This window comes from Colobus angolensis, unplaced genomic scaffold (genome assembly GCF_000951035.1).
Source record: "Colobus angolensis palliatus isolate OR3802 unplaced genomic scaffold, Cang.pa_1.0 Scaffold229, whole genome shotgun sequence".
NCBI classification, from domain to species: domain Eukaryota; kingdom Metazoa; phylum Chordata; class Mammalia; order Primates; family Cercopithecidae; genus Colobus; species Colobus angolensis.
In genome coordinates this window covers 6,247,447-6,255,324 of record NW_012115477.1, presented here as the reverse complement: position 1 = coordinate 6,255,324, position 7,878 = coordinate 6,247,447, and the positions used below count along the sequence as shown (strand labels likewise).

The following is a 7,878-nucleotide window of genomic DNA, read 5'->3' as shown; positions in this document are numbered from 1 at the left end:
CTCCATAATAAGGTCTAAGATTTAAAATGCACTGCCTTGAAAGAAACTACACTGAAATTCCAGCTAAGATACGGAAATGAGTGTCAAGACATCAGATCATTTTTAGATGGCACATTTGGGAGACGGAAGAGAAGACAACAGCACTGAATATTACAAAAACAGATAAAAGAAAAATGGTACAGTGAGGCAGGGATAAAAACAGAAAATGTTAAGGCAAAAAGAAAACTAAGCATTATGCTACAGTAAAAGTTTAAAATATGGACTGGCATAGTGGCTCACGCAACCTTGGGAGGCTGAGGAGGGCGGATCACTTGAGGTCAGGCGTTCAAGACCAGCCCGGTCAACATGGTGAAATCCTATCTCTACTAAAAATACAAAAATTAGACAGGCATGGTGTTGCATGCCTGTAAACTCAGTTACTTGGGTGGCTGAGGCACAAGAATCACTTGAACCCGGGAGGTGGAGGTTGCAGTGTGCCAAGATCGCACCACTGCACTCCAACCTGGGTGACAGAGCAAGGCTGTTTCAAACTAAACTAACTAAACTAAAATGTACAATAAAATAAACTATGCAGGCTGGGCTCCATGGCTCACACCTGTAATCCCACCATTTGGGAAGCCGACACAGGCAGATCACTTGAGGTCAGAAGTTCAAGACCAGCCTGGCCAACATGGTAAGACCCTGTCTCTACTAAAACTACAAAGATTAGCTGGGCATGAGGTACAAGAATTGCTTGAACCCAACAGGTAGAGGTTTCAGTGAGCCAGCACCACTGCACTCCAGCCTGGGTGACAGAGCAAGACTCTGACTCAAAAAAAAAAAAAAAAAACCCTATATATATACATACACATAGACACACACTATGCAGCACCAGATACTTTAATCACAGAGCTTGACCTGTCACAGCCTTGGCCAGTCATGTTTTGTGCCACATGACCCCACATTTTGTGCCACATGTGCCACATGGACCCTAGTTCCACAGCCAACTAGGCTAGAATCTGTGGCCTCAAAGAAAGAGGCCCCAGGGAAAACCAGGCAGTTGGCAGAAGGAGCTGAAGGAGAAGTCATGAAAATAATAAAGTTGGGTGAGGGGATTGACAGGTAAAGTTATGAAGAATCAGGCACAATAGGTATAGAGGCTATGAGCAAAAGATACAGAGTAGGGAGAAAGAGAACAAAGCACGTCAAAAATGCAGAGAAACTGTGCAGCTCACGAGAGAGTGATAACTGGCCAGGAGAGATTCTGATTTCTGGCAGCTTTCTTGTTGTCTCATATGTATTCCTTCCTTCAAGGTAGTTTGAAAGAATTATATGACCTGAAGCAGGAAGAAACACTAAGAACACAAATGACTAAAAGGGTTTACACCAATTTTGTTTACGCATTTAAAAAAACCTCTAAAAACCTTTATCATTGAAAGTCTGAGCTAGAAAAGCCTTTGGAATCAGACCAATTCACTATTTTAGAGATGAGGAAATTGAGGACCACAAAGTAATCTAAGGTTTCACAGATAGTGACAGAGCAAGGACAACACTAAGGACTCCTATTTCCATAGCCATTACTGTCTGTCCTACACTGCACTAAATAACACCAACATAGAAACATTTTCCTCAAAACAAGTATTTTTGCAACACGTTTTAGAGTGAGTCAGAAATTTTATGTGCATATGCCTTTTTCCACAGTTTAAGTAAGTTTTCTATAGTTTAAATAAGTTTTCCACCTATTTATTCTCTGGCTCTCTGTTATGCTTATAAAATACATCATTAGATTTCTCCTTTTCTTCCTCACATATATTTTAAAAATTAATCTGTCACTAAAGAAATAACACCAGCAATTCATCAGGCCCACTGGCTTTTTCCCCCTACAACTGCGTGTTTTAAAACAGTATTTACTCAGGATTGTTATTGCACATATTGTGTAATAGTGTTTGAACTCAAAGTAGTACAGAGCAGACATTTTAAGTGAAAAATAAACTTCAATTAAGGATCACAGAGATTTCCTTGGAGAAAAATTTATAACCAACGTCAGTAAAATTCAGGAGAAAATAGTGCAAGAACAACTGAAACTGAAAAGGGACTAATGTGAAATTATCAAGTCATTCCTGACAGAATTTATTGCATTCACTCAGGGTGTCTTGTGAACAAAAACTACAACTTGTAAACACAAATCCCAAACTGGGGAAATTACTAATCAGTGAGAAGATGCAGACGGAAGTAGAAAAAAGTTGACCCAGGGTAAACATGGTGAAGCCCAGAGGCAGGACTGTAGAACACCTGGATGCCTACTCTGACGAAACAAACACTTAAGCGCCTCTAAGGATCCCCAAAGACACATCTGACGTGGAGGGGAAACGTGAATAAATACTTGCATCTCTAAAGCTGATCCACAGAAAAGCAGAGTCATCCATTTCCTAAGAATAGTCTCAGCCATCTTAAAACAGCAGAAATTAGAAAGACGGCGTATTTTAACGAATCCTTTCGTTAGGTTTAAGATAAAGTGAAGAACACAAAACCCAGGTATTAATGACTAAAAAAAGAAAAGCGCTGGGCGCGGTGGCTCACGCCTGTAATCCCAGCACTTTGGGAGGCCGCCGTGAGGCGGGCAGATCACGAGGTCAGGAGATCGAGACCATCTTGACGAACACGGTGAAACCCCGTCTCTACTAAACATACAAAAAAATTAGCCGGGAGTGGTGGCGGGCACCTGCAGTCCCAGCTTCTCAGGAGGCTGAGGCAGGAGAATGGCGTGAACCCGGGAGGTGGAGCTTGCAGTGAGCCGAGATAGCGAAACTGCACTCCAGCCTGGGTGACAGAGTGAGACTCTGCCTCAAAAAAAAAATTTAAAAATTAAAAAAAGATTCCCAGGAGACAGTTCTCAACCAACTGCAGAAATCACAAAAGTAATTAGTCTATATGGCACAAAAGTAGAATAAGTAAGGAGAGGGGACACACTTAAAATGAAGTATCAGTAAAGCACTAGACCTGAAGAAGGGCAATAGAGTATGATCCAACTATCATCACCTCCAAGTGGATTCTTATAGCTGCTTATCAAGTGGTTTGCCAGACTCCTCTCCAACCCTACTTCAATCCGTTCTTCTCAGAGCAATCAAATATTATTCCAAAATCAAAATTCAAAATTTGAAGACATTTTGCCAATAAAAAAAAGCTCAACCTCATTAATCATAGGGAAATGTAAATTAAAACCACTATGAAATACCACTTCACACCCATTAGGATAGCTATCATCAAAAAAAAAAAAAAACAGAAAACAAGTGTTGGCAAGGATGTGAACAAACTGAAACTCTTCTGCTCTGCTGGTGGGCACATAAAATGGTGTGGCTGCTGGGGAAGACAGTATGGCATTTCCTCCAAAACTTAAACACAGGATTATCATACAATCTGTAATTGAACTTCTGGATATACACACAAAAGAATGAAAGCAGGAACCCAAAGGGATATGTGTATGCCAATGTTCACTGCAGCATTATTCCTAACAGCCGAAAGGTGGAAACAACCCAAGTGTCCAACAATAGATAAACAGACAAATAAAATGTGGCATCTACATACAATGGTATATTATTCAGTGCTAAGGAAGTAAGATGTTCTGATACATGCTACAACATGAAAGAAGAGAATAGAAAGTTATAATTTAATGGGTACAGAGTTTCAGGTGGGGATGATGAAGAAGTTCTGGAGATGGATGGTAGTAATGGTTGCACAATGATGTGAATGTACTTAATGTCACTGAACTGTACACTTATATGTTAAAATGATAAATTTTAGATTGTGTATTTTTTACCCCCCCCCACACACAAGCATATCACATTCTCCTGATTAAGAACCTTTCAACAGTTTCACACTGCACTTAAAATCTAACATGCAAACTCAGCCACAAATATATCTCCTCCAATCCAGCCAGTCTTCTCTCTGCTTCATACAACAGTAATAATTATATCTTATATTTATATGATATTTTTATTTACCCAGCATGTGTCTTTACATGTTTCCTGACATCCTCTCATTCAGTTAATAACAGTCAGCTCTCAGGGAGGCTACAAGCTTGAAAAAGTTTCTACTCAGAATTTGTGGACAACATGAAAATGTCATTGGTATGAAGTCACTGGAGCATTACCTAGTCCTAAAAGATGACATAACAGCATATTGCTGATGAGAACAGTTCATCTTCCAAGTAGTCTGAAAGGAGACGAGGTAGACCATCTGTTTAAATCTTACCTCAGATAGAAGGATTTCAAAACCTCCTTACCTTATTCTACCCCACACTGATCTTCTTCTAACTCCCACAGCATGTTACTTCATACCAATTAATTTGATACATCACATCATCCAAGCATATGTGTAAGCCGTGTCTCCTTGTTTAAGTCCCAGGTCCCTTATGGGCAAGAACAACAAGCCTTACACTGCTGCCACATCCCCCACAGAGCCTTGTGAACAATCAGCCATCACTAAAAAATGCCTTATGTTTACTTTAAAACACATCCCTGAACCTAACCCCACCTTCCCCCATGCAGCAATGTGACCTCCCTGCAATGAGTTTTGGGGTAGAGGAACAGAGGATAGAAATTTGGGGGTAAAGTATCTTCAATTATCCTTTTCTAGACTGGAAGAACCTGAGAAGAAACCTAATCCATTTCCCTCGCATTTCAGATGAAGAAACTGAAGCCCAGATATGTTAAGCGTCTTGCCTAAAAATGAAACAACCAGTTAATGCCAGAAATCCTACTGGTCCAGAATACAGGTCCTGACTCACTGTCTAGGGTTTTCTCTACACCACACTACCTTCCTTACTTCCACTAGAAAGACTGTGTTTGTAAATACAGAATAAATTGTATCAAATGAAACTTTGTTCTTTTTCGCTTTAAAAGAATGTAACCAGAAAATAGTAATGGCAGTTTAGGACAATGATCCTGAAGACGCCTAACTTGAACTATTCACTAAATTATTAACCTGGCTCTTAAAGTTTCACATAAACTGTATTCACATAAATCCAAGTATTACAAAGTTGCTACAAGAAGGATTTCGGAAGTCTTATATGCTAGTTTTTATACAGGCAAAAAACTAGAAGATAAAAACATATGAAGTAAAACAAAGATAAATACAAAGTCTTCTAAAGGTAGAGACCTTCACCACGATCAGCAAACATAGCGATAACACATTTCCAGAAAATAGACCTGGAGGTGGAGTGTGGAGGCAGCGCATAAACGCCCAGGCTCAAACACAACCTTTACTACATGCAGTTCCATTTAAGGCATGAAATAACTTGGTTTACTCATTCATTTGTTCACTAATTCATTCACAATAGCAAAGTACCTACCATGTGCCAGGAACCAGAGATGTGAAAGGAAAAGCAAGATATGAAATACAAGATTCCTGTTTTTCTGGACACTATTTTAATAGGAATGGGACAACAAACGAGCAACTTATCTCAGCTTGTGATAAACTGCTATGAAAGAAAAATAAGGGTGATGTTTCTTGGAACATCTACCTGAGGTGTGAGGTCAAGGAGTAACGAGGGGGTAATATCTGATTTGAGAAAGAAGAGGAAGTACAAAGTCTGGTTCCAATTTCCTTCCAATAAAACCTTTAGAATTCTTCTTTTACCAGAATCTTGGGAGCAGGCAACAAATTCCTTATTTCTATTTTCCTCAATACAAACAAATGAGAATGAGAGGGTTCCCAAAGCACAGCATGAAATGGCCTGATCTGGAGAAATCATACAAAGTGAACAGAAGGAAACCCGCCAGCAAAGAAAGCTTTGTGTTCCCCCGTCTTACGAAAATGGCAGTTCCACTGTTGGTAATATACAGGAATAGTAATGATCTGATATGGTGGTGTTTACAAAGAAAAATATATTCTTATTGGTGTTCTCTAACCTGAAAGGGGCAGTGGCAAGATCAGGTATGAAATAAGGTCTAGGTAGCAATCTGTCTGTGCATTTACTTAAAACTCGTATTAAGCATTTTAAATACAATTTTTGAAACTTCAAAATATTCCCTGTTAAAAAACACAAAGGTAGAGAAACAAACATGGATAAATTTTTTTTCTAAATGTTTATATTTATTACAGGCATCAACATGTCTACTCCACTTTACAAGATCTTTAGAGAAAAGTGCTGTTCAAAGCTCTATTATGCCACTTGCCAAACAGCACACTATGTAAACAACCAAATATTTAAGCCCTTTTTCAGTGGTTTCTCCCTAGCCAGAGACATAAAGATATATACTTGTCTTTAGTCCAACATTATTTCCAGAGAAAAGTAAAACAGGCTGGGCATGGTGGCTCACACTTGTAATTCCAGCACTTCACAAGGTTGAGGTGGGAGGACTTATTGAAGTCAGAAGTACAAGAAGACCATCCTGGGCAACACTGCAAGACGCAGTCACTATAAAAAAAAAAATTAAAAATTAGCCGAGCATGGTGGTGCGCACCTGTAGTCCCGGCTACTCTGGAGAGTGAGGCAGGAGGCCCACTCAAGCCCAGGAGTACCAGGTTTCAACGCGCTATGGGTGACAGAGTGAGACTCTATCTCAAAATTTAATTAATTCATTAAATCAAACAAAAAATCAGCAAATATTTAAACTAGAACACTTTCATCATAAAAATAAGAATAATGAAGCACAAAGAGAAGTAACGACCACTCAAAGTCAAACATACAGAGAAACGTTAGGCATCCAAACTCTCAGCCCGGGACTCCACCGTTTTTCAAAAGCAGGGAACAAAATCAACAGTTTGCAACGAGCACTTTTTCAAAACACAAGATAAAATAGAAACCATCAGAGTAGACTGTACACATCAATTTTGTTTTGTGAAATTTCCAGTTTATTTTTACATACACAGACACATGCATGCATACACAGTTGTTGCTGTTTGAGACAGGGTTTGGTTCTGTTGCCCAGGCTCTAGAATGCAGTGGCCATAGCTCACTGAGCCTTGATCTCCCAGACTCAAGAGGTCCCACATCCTTGCCTCAGTCTCCTAAGCAGCTGGGACTACAGGTGTGTGCCACCACGTTTGACAAACTTTATTTTTAGCAGGGACAAGGTCTCACTATGTTGCCCAGGCTGGTCTCAAACTCCTGAGCTCAGACAATCTTCCTGCCTCACCTTCCCAAAGAGCTGGGACTACAGGCATGAGCCACTGAGTCCAGCCTATGCACACACAGTTATACACGAATGGAGTCTTTTTTTTTTTTTTTTAATTATTGAGACGAGATCTACCTATGTCACCCAGGCCAGTCTCAAACTCCTGGGCCCACGTGATTCTCCCACCTCAACCTCCCTAGTAGCTAGGACTGACTACAGGCACACACTACCATACCCAGACATCTATGGGGTCTTGATATAAAAAGATCTCTTACTATGGATCGTAACAAAAAAGTTAAAAAAAAATACTGCATTTCACACTCCCTGTCATCTGTCATGAAGTACTTCCTTTTATTTTATGCAAACATAGCAACAGCAACATTAAAAAGACAAATAGATGGCTAATCCTACCTTATAATCTCTCATTCAAATCTCATTTTTGCATCTATTCAGTGGTCTACATTTTGTGCCATTATAACTATAGCTACAGTAACTATCAACAGCAATAGCAGCAACTAGCAGGCAGAGAAGCTTTCACTCAGCCAAAGGTACTAGAAGAACTACTGCCTATTAGTCTCCAAAGGAATTTCAGCTAAAGAGGCATAGATTTACTACAAAAAGACACAGTATGTTCACCACAGCTCAGAGGTTCAAATAGTTCTCTCCAAAAACAAACCAAAAAAAAGTCCTCCACAGACTTGACCCCGGAATGTAATTTCAGGGGAAAAGGAGCATTCCTAAAATATTTTCTCTATGTAATACTCCCTGAGGTTAATATTGT

General features: G+C 39.7%; 1 protein-coding gene across 2 annotated transcripts in view; it reads right to left on the bottom strand.

The window, feature by feature from the left end:
- Positions 1–7,878, bottom strand: part of CCDC126 (coiled-coil domain containing 126) — a 57,602-nt gene that overhangs the window by 46,785 nt on the left and 2,939 nt on the right. Inside the window, exon 1 of one of the 2 annotated variants that reach the window (XM_011944202.1) lies at positions 3,998–4,208. The exons of the other annotated variant lie outside the window; for it this stretch is intronic. The gene's annotated coding sequence lies outside the window, so the exon portion shown is untranslated. Of the gene's footprint in view, positions 1–3,997; positions 4,209–7,878 lie in introns of those variants that run through there. 2 annotated transcript variants of the gene reach the window in all.